The following is a 12290-nucleotide window of genomic DNA, read 5'->3' as shown; positions in this document are numbered from 1 at the left end:
GGCAAGTCTCTTACTTTTTTCAAATTTTGAATACAAATCATTCAAAGAACACACGTATTAACCAATCATTTTTCACACTAAACGTGGGGGTGAGCCCATCAGGTGTCCAAATAAGCTGTTTAGTATTTCCGCCCTTTGGAGGAAAGGGAGGGTATCCGATATTGAATACCAAATCAAAATAAGAAATTGATTTTAAATGTTAACAAGAAATTAGCATAAATAAAGCAAAGATGATTATCTTAGCAATGGTTCTGTTTGCTTTTCACTCCAACCAGAAACAGGGCCTAGAAGCTGAGCAGCAACCGGTTGCTAAAGCAAGCACTAAATGAATGTGTGTCCCCATAAGATGCCCTGGATAAAATCGTCAGCGAGACATTTGGAAGTCAAGCATGCAGGAGTATTAAAATTGCCATCCGCAGTCCAAGCACGTGACATGTTTTCTAAAGCTTAGAGCCCCCTCTAGGACTCATTGTGTCTGTGTGCCTTTTTTTTTTAAATTTATTTATTTTATTTATTTATTTTTGGCTGCATTGGGTCTTCGTTGCTGCGCTCGGGCTTTCTCTAGTTGTGGCGAGGGGGGCTGCTCTTTGTTGCGGTGCACGGGCTTCTCATTGCGGTAGCTTCTCTTCTTGTGGAGCACGGGCTCTAGGCACACAAGCTTCAGTAGTTGTGGTGCACGGGCTCAGTAGTTGTGGCGCACGGGCTTCGTTGCTCCACGGCACGTGGGATCTTCCCGGACCAGAGATCGAACCCGTGTCGCTTGCATTGGCAGGCAGATTCTCAACCACTGCGCCACCAGGGAAGCCCTGTCTGTGTGACTTAATCAAAAAATGCTCCATACCCTTCTTTCTTTCAGGTATGTCAGAAAAGATCCACTTCCAACATACCAGAAGGTCTTTCCTAGTTTTTCCAAGTGGCAGTTTGGATCTTATGTATGGTATTCCATAATCGCTGAACATCTGGGCTGATGTCAGGTTTTGGGAATGAGGAGAAGCACAAGTGCCTGAGTCAAGGTGCTGGTCTTGAGTGTCATGAGGCTGATATTCACCTCTTCACTTTAAAACTCATGCAATGCACACAGATGTGATTATATGATTACAATCCAATGGCAACCGGAGTGTGAGTCTTGAATTACTTACCTTGGAACAGACAGAGCTATTTATAATCACACTGAGTCTGGGGACGGAGGAAGTGTGGACAAAGGCAGACTAATTTCTAGCTCAGGGACTGAGACTTAAATGAAGTGTCCCGAGGGGCCAGCTGTCAATTCCGGGCAGAAGAGCTCACGCCACCCACAGGCCACAGGTGAGAGCTCTTAGAGTCGTGGCCTCCCAGAAAGGGACAGACCTTCATAGGGAACTGTTGTCCAGGCTCTTAGCAATAAACCACCAGCTATTCTTGCTAGAGAGAGGTGAGGCTGAAAACAGCCCTAAGGCCTCTTTTCTTTCATTCCCTTGCTGGGTTGAGTATTTTAGCTCTCTGCAGAAGAGTGGATACCAAGAGAGGAATTTCAGAAGGGGCAGAGGCTCAGTGATATGAATAAATTAGTTCTTCTCATTTTAGCAGACCTGGGTTTTCTTTCCAAGGAGGGAAAATGGAGAAGTCAAAGAGGCAAGAAGTTTATTCCTCAATGTAAGGATTCAGGGATGCATGCAAGGACACACCTGTTCATTCAGTAGCCAATCAGGCAAAGCTGGGCGATGCTGGAGGATTGTCCCCAAGATGCTCAGGTAGGTTTGGTCCTTTACTAAGGCCTAAGGCAAAACTGCATGGTGGTTCAGGCCCTGAGTTTTAGGGTCAGAAAGGCCTAGGTTTGAATCCCATCTCAGTATGAGCTTATTCAAGTCACTTAAATACATCTATAAATTACAATGTATCCAGACAACAGTTTCCATTCCTGCTAATGTAGTCAATTACTCTAGGATTTTTGCATAAAAGTCCCCAACCTTCTGGCTAAGGAACTCAGCTAAGATTAGGATGATGGATGCTATAGAAGAATCATTTCAGCAGGCACCAGGGAAGGCCTGACTCTCACATCAATCTCACATCATAAATATCTCCTCCTCTTCCTCATGTGTTGGAGAAGATGAGACAGCTCCTCCCAGACCTTGTTCCCCAATCAACATTAACATTCTGGGTCCTTTACCTGCCTCTTTTCAGCTCTTTATTTTTTGAAGGGTTCTCACTTTGTTCCACATCTAACTAGTCAAAAATTTTCAGGGATTGAGGGAATTGCTAGCTATGATCACCAAGGCATTAATATTGAGTAGGCTCAATTTCCTCAGGACTTTTTCCACTTAGTCCATAGAACAAATTAAAAAATAAGGTGCTGTGTTAGTTTCTTACTGCTGCTGCAGCAAATTACCACCAACTTAGTGGTTTAAAACAAAAATTTATTCTCTTAGCGTTCTGGAGGTCAGAAACCTAAAATCAAGGTTTTATTCCTTCTGGAAGCTTCAGGAGAGAATCTGTTCCCTTGCCCTTCCGGGATCTAGTGGACACCGGCATTCCTTGGTCCATGGCCCCTTCCTCCATCTTCAAAGTGCATCATTCTAACCTCTGGTTCCATCTTCACATCTCCTTTCCCTGCTGTCAATTACTGCTTCTCTCTTATAAGGACCTTGTGATTACACTGACACACCCAAATAATCCAGAGTAACCACCTTCTCTCAAGATCTTTAATCCCATGCAATGTCCCTTTTGCCACATAAGGTAGCATATTCACAGGTTCTAGGGAACTAGGATGTGGCGTCTTTGGGTGGGGCCATGACCACGCTGCACAGGCATTGACCATGAGCTTGTACAATGGGTAAGAGTTAGGGATGCACAGATTTAAAATCCCTGCCTCTGCATCTACAGTTCTCCTCCTAACACCCAGAGGAGTCAAAGGGAAAAACTGGAACCAGATTAGTCCTCCCACCATCAACAGCTCTGTAACTGGACAAAGTATATGAAACAACTGTTTGCCGATGTTGGACATCAGACATGTCAGGACTGAGATCTCAGAGATGGAAAATGAGATGAGCTGTGCTATGCCCCTGGTTTTCTGCCTGAAGGCACTTTCCAGACCATGGCATAGGGAAGGTAAGCCCAAGCAGAGCACAGTAATCTTGCTGAGCAGAGAAGACAAAGATCAGAGTTTGGCTGCTAAGGCAATTAGAGTATGTAGCACACAGTATGAGATGGAGGGAACTTCACAGAGAAGGAGCTCCAGAAATTGGTGTAGGGGTCCCCTTGAGACTTTGGCTGAATAATAAGTTGTGGATATGTAGGTGAAACTCCACAAGGAAGGCAAAGAAGGACGACCAGGGAGCTGTGGGCCAAATAGAGATCCCAAAACTTGCAAAGAGCTGGGAAACATAAGAGCCCCAACTTGCGAGAATGAATAGATCTCCGTGGAAACTCAGTTGACCCTCAGAAGCTGTGGTTGTCTAGGCCTGGAATAAAAGATACTCTACACCCACTCAAGCAAAGCTTAAAAGCAGACCTTAAAAGAACCGTACAGAACTACAAGTCAATTAGCTACTTGCCACAACAAAACCCAACACTCTTTATGAAGGACAACAGAATCCAGACACTTAACAAGCTAGCATCCACAATGTCCGGCATAAAATTTAAACATTGATAGCCATGCAAATAAGCAGGATAATGTGACCTGTTACCTGGAGAAAAAGCAGTCATTAAGAAGAGACCCAGATATGACAAGAATTACTGAATTAGCAAACAAGGACTTCAAAGCAATTATAAATGTGGTCACAGACTGAAGGAACAACATGGGTATGATGATGGAACATTGAAGAATCTCAATAAAGACATGAAATCTATTGAAAAAAGCAGAGAGTAAAAACTCTGGAGCAGAAAAATACAATGTCTAAAATAAAGTATTCGTCATCTGTATATTCTACGCTTTTGATGCTGTAAGAGAAAGGATCATTGAACGTGAAGGCTGAGAAACAGAAATAATGCAAACTTAAAGACAAAAAGAAAAAAGGCTGGAGAAAAATCAAGAAAAATTCAGTAACTTGTGGGACAAAATTAAGTGGTCTAATAAGGAATTAGAATTTCCGAAGAAGCGGGAGGAGGTATTAGATCACAAAAAATATAACTGAAGGAGTAATGGCCAAAATATTTCCAGACTTGATGAGAAACAGAAACACACAAACCCTCGGGGAGAATAAACACACACAAAAATAATACCAAGGCCCATCGTAATCAAATTTCTGAGAACCAATTATAGATCATCTTAAAAGCAGCCAGAGGAAAAAAGTCACATTATATACAGGAGAACAGTAATAAGAACACCTCATTTTTCTCATCAGAAAAACAAAAAACGTCATCTATTAATGACACAACATCTTTAGAGAACAGAAAAAAGAACTATCAATCTAGAATTTTATACCCAGAAAAAAATATCATTCAAAAATAAAGGTGATATAAGAGCATTTTCAGACAAACAAAAAGTGGGAGAATTTGTTTACCAGCACACCTGAACAACCAAAGATGTTAAAGGAAGTTTTCCACAGAGAATGAAATGATGCCAGGTATAAAGTCAGATATGCATGAATGAATGAAGAATTCCAGAAATGGAAAATGGTAGGTATAAAAAGGTTTTCTATATATAATATCTTTAAAAGTTAGTAAACTGTTAAAAGCAAAAATAATAACTATGGGGTGTATAACATTTGAAGAAGTACAATGTAGAGCATAAATACCAGAAGTGACAGTGGGGGAGGAATTATACCGTTGGAAGGTGCTTAGCATAAACTCTGAGCAATAACTGAAAAGTAGAACATTCTGGTGGGAAAGGCAGAGAGAAAGCCAAGAATTACAGCAAACGCATTGTCAAGGTAGCAACAGAGACAGTCACAGCGTGAGAGGACACACAGTGGGAGGCTTCTGCGGACCTTTGTGTTAATGCAGCATTTTCAGAGTGGGTGCCACAAGCTCATCTTGAAGAAGTTGTCCGGCCCCAGGGAACAGAGCTAGAGGGAACACCATGGGACACAGCTCCAGGAAGAAGGAACAGCACGTGCAAAGGGACCCAGCTGTGAGACAGCGAGGCTCCCACAGGAAGGAAACGGACGTGTGTCACCCACGTTCTTCTCACTGTTTGGTTAATACGTTTTCACTTCATGGAGCTCAACCTCTTACCTCCCAGGCCCCCAGAATTCCTGATTCCTGGCTACAAAGGGAAACTGACCAAGTCCTCACAGTAAAGGGGGCTTTCCAGAGAAATGCACCTGTGATACCGTGTCCTATAATAAATATAGTCATCCCTCGGTACCCACGGCAGCGGGGGGCGGGCAGGACCCCACATACTTAAATCCACAGGTGCTTAAATCCCTTTTAGCAAATGGCATAGAACACTCAGCCTTCTGTATCCACAGGTCCTGCCTCTGTGGAGAGGAATGGCCAGGGGACCAACAGTATATATTCTGGTTTTGATGCAATGTTCCTAGCTCTCAGCTCCCGAAACTCTTAGAATTTCCCGAGCATAAGAGCAATGGGAGAATCTCCCGTTAAAATCTTTGGTCTTTCTCCTCAAGGCCTGAAATCACTTCAGAGCCTCAAAGGTGAAAAGAGTGTCTTGTTATTCATCACAGGCCCCTTTCCATCACGACTGAGTTTGCTTGCATTAATGCTGCGACTTTTGGAAAGCACCTAGGGATGGGGGTTCGTTGCCAGCAGAACCAATCGTGAATAGAGGGTTGGAACTTTCACGCCCGCCCCTGATTACCTGGGAGGGGAGAGGGGCTGGAGGTTGAATCAATCACCAAGAGCCGATGATTTAATCAGTCGTGCCTATGTAATGAAAGCTCTATAAAATCCAGAAGGAATAGGTTTCAGGGAGCTTCCAGGTTGGTGCACCGGGAGGCTTTCACACCCTATGGTTCCAGGCACCAAGCTGCACAGGGACAGAAGCTCCTTTGTTCAGGAACTTTCCTATGTTACCTCTTCATGTGGCTCTTAATTCATGTCCTTTGGCATCCGTTGTAATAAACTGGTAATCTAGCGAGTAAATGGGTTTTCCTGAGCTCTGTGAGCTGCTCTATGGAATCTATGAAACCCAAGATGGGGGTCGTGGGAACTTCTGATTTATAGCCAGTTGGTCACAGGTACAGGTGACAAGTTTTGTGATTGGCATGTGAAGTGGGTGAGGGGTGGCAGTCTTGTAGGACTGAGCCCTTAATCTGTGGGCTCTGATGCCACCTCCAGGTAGATAGTATCAGAATTGAGTTAAATTGTAGGCCGCACAGCTGGTATCAGAGAATTGCTTGGTGTGGGGAATAAACACACCGGAACTGAGTGCAAAATCACAGCACCTGAGCAGCACACACAAATACCCCACCACTTCCTCTTACATAATGAAATGATAACGTACTGAGTACTTTAAATGTGCTTGGTACGATGCTATGTATTTCCAACACAGTGTGTCTCTGCTTTAATCCCTACAACAGCCCACAACTGCCCTGTGAGACAGGAACTATTATTGTCTTGGGGATTTTTTTATTTTTTATTTATTTTTTTATTTTTTTTGCGGTACGCAGGCTTCTCACTGCTGTGGCCTCTCCCGTTGCGGAGCACAGGCTCTGGACGCGCAGGCTCAGCGGCCATGGCTCACGGGCCCAGCCGCTCCACGGCATGTGGGATCTTCCCGGACTGGGGCACGAACCTGTGTCCCCTGCATCAGCAGGCGGACTCTCAACCACTGCGCCACCAGGGAAGCCCTGTTTTGTTTTTTATAATAAATAAAGAGACTGTGGTCCAAGGAGGTTAAGTAACCTGCCCCAGTCACACTGGTGGTGGGTGACGGAGCTGAGATTAAGACTAGGGAGCCTGGCTCCAGGGTCTGCATCCTCAGCCATTAGGTTACGGTGGTCTCCTTTTTAACCATAAGTACAGAGTGTTGTATGGGAAAACAGCAGAGGGACATTCACCTGTGGATAAAGGAGATCTTTTCAGAGAAAGTGATGCACTCTGAGTCTGGAAGGATGAGCAGGAATCATCCCAGGGAAAGAAGAAGGGGCATGGGGGCACATTCCAGGCAGAGAGGAGCAGGTGCACAGACACAGTGGTAGGAACAAGCCGGCTCCTGTGGGATATGTGGTGGAGTTGGTATTCAAACCCAGAAGAGAGAGGATTTGGGATGTGATGGATAATGAAAAAAGAAAACTGGTCATATATGGAAACAAATCTAGAATTTCTTGGCCTCATTTGCTCAGAAGTAAATTTTGAACAAAACTGTTCTCCAATCAGCAAGGCAAAGGAAGGTCTGGGAAGGGCAAGGTCCTCTTCCTTCAAGCTGCTAATTATACTATGAGTTCTGGTGAGACTCAAGGGGTCAGTAAAGACTTACTGAGAGATCTTTATGGTCCGGAGACAGAGCTGGACCTAGATATGGCCCCTGTCCTCAGGGAGCCCATAGGCTGGGAGGGACACAGACCAGAAAACAGGCAATTCTAAAGACGTCTGGGATGTGCTGGGATAGGGACTGTTCCCTGTTCCCAGGCTTGATTCTCTTAGAGGCAAACGTTGAGACAAGGGTTTATTTGGGGGATCCCGAGACGCACTGGTGGGAGTGGGGAGTGAGACGGAGAAGGGAGGGAGTCCGTGCACATTGCACTGTCACCACTGTGGGCACCTGGGCCCACCCCCACCGGGCATGTCTGGGAGACCACGTGGTATGTGCCGCAGGTTGTCCTTCCTGACCCTCACCATCTCCCATCCACCACTGATGAAGGGTCGCTGTGGACACGCCCATCCCCTAGCACACTCAGTTAGTCCTGTGCCCTGGCCCCTCGAAGGCCCTGGGACAGAGAAGCAGGTACAAGAGTAATTGCTGCCCTTAGGCAAAGTGGGGGGGGAGGCTTAGGAAGCCTTCTTGCATAAGCATAAGTGGGCCAGGTAATGAAGAAGAGGGGATAGAGCATCCCAGGTAAAGAAACAGCATCAATCATATGTACTAGAATTACTTATGTGTGTAATTTTTCCCCCACTGGGTATAAATTCCTATGTGGCAATAATTCAATCTTATCCATCTTTTTACTGAACTGATCTTCCTTAAGCATTGGCTCCTTTCATGCTGGCCCAGAAAAATCTAAGGGCAAGAACTATGGGACAAGGTATAACCGGAGCAACTGGTCTACCCCTTTCTAGCTTCAGAGAGGGCCACCAAGAATGACCAACCTGAAACCCCTGTCACCACAAAGAAAAGGTAAAAATGTTTCCAGCTGCATAAGTTTGTGAGAGAGAAGCCACACAGTTTGTTTCCTTAAGAACTTTAGTATTTTTGTACAAAAGAAAACGCTTTATTTAATTTTTAAGAATTGTAATGTATAGAATGTACATGGCATAAAAAGATGATGTTATACATGTTAATTTAGCCTATTTAAAAAAAAATACCAACCATATGCTGTGGACACCATGTATAGCCGCAAACATATTTCTAGAATGTTCTAGAATATCGTATATTTACATTAAGACCTTTGAATGAGATTAATATAAGTGAATGTTTGCTTTCTATTTCCTTCCGTTCTTTGAATGTCTCCTGCATTTTCTTTGAACTAGGAAGCTGTTCTCAAACACCTGCCCACGCTATGGCAAAGGCAAGAATACAAGACATTATGGCTCTGCGGGTCTAGGCCGGTCCTTTATTCTTGGGGCCTTGGGAGTCTGTGAACAGATCTCATTGTTTAGAGGCAGGGTCTCGCTAGACCTACATTATACTGCCATCTGCTGGTCACTTAGAGGTCATCATTGGGAATAGTATTCAAAATGGAGAAAGCCCCTCTGAGTTGTTTTCCGTGAGTATGGTGAATTTAATTCCCACTCTGTTTTCAAGGCTTCAGTCAAGATATGTACCAGGTTCCCAGGGCAGCTATGTCCATACCTGACTAGCCATCTTTTGGCCATCGTTCTACTCAATCTGTATTTCACCCGTTACTGCTACTTGCCATTGGTTGGACTAACTATGCTCAGTCAGCATTATCCTGAAAGCATTTGTGGTGGGAAAAGCAGACAAGTGGAGAACTTTCACAAACTTATCCATTTACCTTATTTTCACAAACGATCCTCAGAGCCTGAGCTCTTAGGTCTTCAGCAGAGCGAAAATAAAGGGAGTGGGAGGATGGAGGGCCGTGGAGAAATGGTTTTGAGAACATCTTGTGGAATGCCAGCTTTTTAACTCTCCATCACGCTCTGTCCCAAAGGCATCAGTAACGTTGTAATAACCAGCTCCATCAGAGAAACTTCACTGGCAGGAAACTAAATTGTTATTTGTCACTTTGGAAAATAGCTTAGAATGGTAAGGTGAACTTCCAGAACCCAAGTTCCTACGAAGAGGAACTACTGCCCCCTGCTGGTGTCAGCCAGCCTCTTGCCCCTTCTACGAGAGTGTGGTCACAGAAAGAAATAGATTTCAGAATCCATGACCCTGGCTTCACATCCCCTCTCTGCCCCTTACCCATCTGAACATGGGCCAGTAATGCAACCTTTCTAAGTCTCACTGTCCTCAGCCATCACATTGGAGTCAACAACAGATAATGTAAAAGGAAAGGGAACACCTCCTGGCGCACAGTAGTGACTAACTTTCCCACCCCAGCCTCCCAGCAGGTGCCCAGCCTCTGTCTTCTCCTTCCAGCCTCCACATCTGCTCCCCTCACAGCCAACGTCTTAAAAGCAGACTTCAGCCTCCCCTCTGCCCTCCTGTCAGGTGTTCCCCCCGCTGCATAGACACCACTCCTGACAAGCATACCAGTGACACGTTGATGATTTTTCTGTCTTTATTTAACCTCTTAGGATTCCAGGACACCCACTGACCTGGTTTTCCTTCTACTCCACTCCTTCTTGGATTCCCTTTGAATGGGGAAACTCAGAATTCAGCCCTGGCCCGCTTATTTTTCCTCTCTGGTCTATGCCCTCGTTGACCACCCCTGGCTCTAAATATCATGGATACCCAGACGACTCCTACATTTATAGCTCAGCCTAACCTCTCCCTGAGCTCCAGCCTCAGACGTCCAACTGTTTACAGGATCTGTCCTTTGGATGTAGTGTTGGACATCTTTTACGCACCACCTCACATCAGCTCAGCGCACGTTTTGCTCCGGGCCGTTGCTTTGTCGACCAGCTGCACAAGGGAGGAGATGGAAGCACCTGCCCCGAGGCCCCGCCCACCTCCTCCTCTCCCACCCAGGACTTCTCTTTTTTTTTTACATCTTTATTGGAGTATAATTGCTTTACAACGGTGTGTTAATTTCTGCTTTATAACAAAGTGAATCAGTTATACATATACATATGTTCCCATATCTCTTCCCTCTTGCGTCTCCCTCCCTCCCACCCTCCCTATCCCACCCCTCCAGGTGGTCACAAAGCACCGAGCTGATCTCCCTGTGCTATGTGGCTGCTTCTCACTATCTACCTTACGTTTGGTAGTGTATATATGTCCATTTCTGCTGCTGTAAAGTTGAACATCTGTAGGAGCCCACTCACCTGGCCAAGTGGGGAAGCGAGGGAGTTGACACGCCCTGAGTATTTCTTTCAAAGTGTTGTGTTTTTTTCCCCCACACCAAAACAGTACTTTATTTTGTAAATTTTGACCCATTATTATTCCCGTGCTATGTTTTTTTCAGCTGTCAAATGTACAGGGTGAAGGAAAAATTTGGTTAGACGGGGGTTGCACCTAGAAAATAAATTTCTTAAACTCCATATACACGTTTCAAAACTGCTGGGTCCCAAGTCCACCTATGAACTCCCGGGCTGCCAGTATCTTGTGCAGCATACTAAAGCTACACTATCAGAATAATTAATTCTGCCTAAATCAGGTCAATCAATGTGTCAACCTGTAACAGACTGCACACTTTTAACTGAACATGGCAAACTATTCACTCTCCAGAAACTTACAGCATCATTTGATGTCAAACAATGAAGCAAATCCCAACAGTATATACAAAAAACAGCTTTGCATTTACAAAAGATTGTTTCCCATACTGATTAATCCAGGCAGCTAACTCATTGGGAGTCCGGGATGGGAGCCGGTGGGAGATCACACCCCTTTCAGTCCCCCAGCAGGACTGAGCCCAGAGGCCCACGGTGGGAGTGGCTTCCTTCTGCTGGGTTCCATGTCTTCCCAAGTCCCTGGGATCGCTTCGCCAAATAACTGACGTGCAGGCTCTGTGCTGGGAGAGAACCCAAGCTAAGCTGTGTGTGTCACAGGGCCCTCAAACACTGAGAACACGTCACTGCCTCAGCCCCACTTCTCCCTGCCGCCCCTCCCCACCATCTTCCCATCTCCGAGGTCAGGGCTGCGCATCCGAATTCCTCGCAGGCACCCTCGTTGATTCTTAAATACATTCAAAGGTGAAAACCACCTGTCCAGGGGCTCTCACGTAGGACCCTGGATGAAGCGTTTGGGGAACGCTTAGAGAGGGTGTCCGCAGAAACCCTTTCTCAGGCTGAGTGCCTGTTAGGCCACGGCCCGGGCTGCCCTTTTCGGCGTGCGTCTGTGCACCCCTCCCAAGTCACCTAGGACGCCCATCGCCCCTCTGAGGGCAGCATGACTGCGTCTGGCATCCGCACGGGGCCTCGACTGCCTGTGAAAACGCCCTGCCCCCGGTGTGATGTGACGTGAGCACCAGGTACGGGCCAGGCTGGCGCGCCCATCCCCTCCACCCCGAGCCTGACGACCCACCCCCCACGCTGCCTGCGGGCACAGCCTGCGTGAACGAGGCTGCCGGCTCTGTGGATCTCAGCACACCCGGGCTCCCCCAGCCTTTCTCCACTTCTCGTGGACGGACCCACGCAGTTCACAGGCCCCCACCGCCGGGCTCAGCAGGGCCCCCCTCGCACTTTTCCACCATGAACTGCGGGCCGCATCCCTCACCCCGTGGTACTGAGCTCCACGAGGGGGCGTGACCGCATGGCAGACACTGAGCTTCGAGAGACGTGCGCGCATGCTCGTACACGCGTGCGCAGCGCGTGCACACTCCCCCCCCCCCCCCCGCGCCACACACACACACAGGTTATCTGCTTATGCTCGTGACCCAGAGGCCACTCAGGGCAGTGAGGTCCAGGGCCTCCTCTCCCCCGTCCTCCCTCCTCTTCCTCCCTGGGAAGCAGCAGCCTTCAGTCCCCAGGCCCATTTGAAGCTCTGGGGACTTAGTCAAGTCCTTGAACTACTCTCTCCCTCAGTTTTCCCATCTCTAAATTGGGCAAAGTCCCACCCACTTCACGTGTTTGTAACGCAATTTAAATGAGTTGTTCGAGGGACTCCTGCAATGCAGAGGTCTTCCTCC

The sequence above is a fragment of the Leucopleurus acutus genome (assembly GCF_964270905.1).
Source record: "Leucopleurus acutus genome assembly, chromosome: 5".
NCBI classification, from domain to species: Eukaryota; Metazoa; Chordata; class Mammalia; order Artiodactyla; family Delphinidae; genus Leucopleurus; species Leucopleurus acutus.
This window is presented reverse-complemented; position numbering follows the sequence as displayed.